The 507-nt window shown below is 59.0% G+C and overlaps 1 protein-coding gene across 1 annotated transcript in view; it reads right to left on the bottom strand.

Moving 5' to 3' along the window:
• TOR3A (torsin family 3, member A) overlaps nucleotides 1–507 on the bottom strand; it is a gene marked incomplete at its 5' end in the record, with an annotated part of 5,692 nt that overhangs the window by 4,705 nt on the left and 480 nt on the right. The window lies entirely within an intron of this gene.

The raw sequence follows: 507 nt of genomic DNA on the forward strand, positions 1-507 counted from the left end.
CCCTGCCGCTGATCCTGTTCTCCCTTGGCAAGGGGGGGAGGAGAGCAAGGAAGCCCAAAGGCCCTCGTGAGCAACCCGCAGAGGTGAAGAGAGCAGAGTCTCCGAGGTGCCACACGCAGTGGCACCTGCACAAGGCTTACACCCAGGTCTCGGTGCACCCTCCCGGCCTGGGACTGGATACTGGGCCGGTTTGGGCGCCACTGAACGTGCCTGGGAGCTCCTGGGTGAAGACAGCGCTTGTGGCAAACAGGAGCAGACACGCTGCGCAAAAGGGAACAAACTCTCTGGCAGCCTCAGAACTACACGTGAATAACGGAAACAGGATTCGCTCGTCCCCTCACCCTCCCGACCAGCTCAGCACCCTGCTCCACAACGCCCTTCACTCACATCACTGGCTAAAACACACTTTTTTTTTTTTTTAAAGGGAAAAAACCCCACAACCAACAGCAAGAGACAGCAGGGAGAGGCAGCAGAGACGAGCGCTGCTGGGGGTCTCCCAGGAGCAGC

Source organism: Buceros rhinoceros, unplaced genomic scaffold, assembly GCF_000710305.1.
Source record: "Buceros rhinoceros silvestris isolate BGI_N320 unplaced genomic scaffold, ASM71030v1 scaffold20770, whole genome shotgun sequence".
Taxonomy (NCBI): Eukaryota; Metazoa; Chordata; class Aves; order Bucerotiformes; family Bucerotidae; genus Buceros; species Buceros rhinoceros.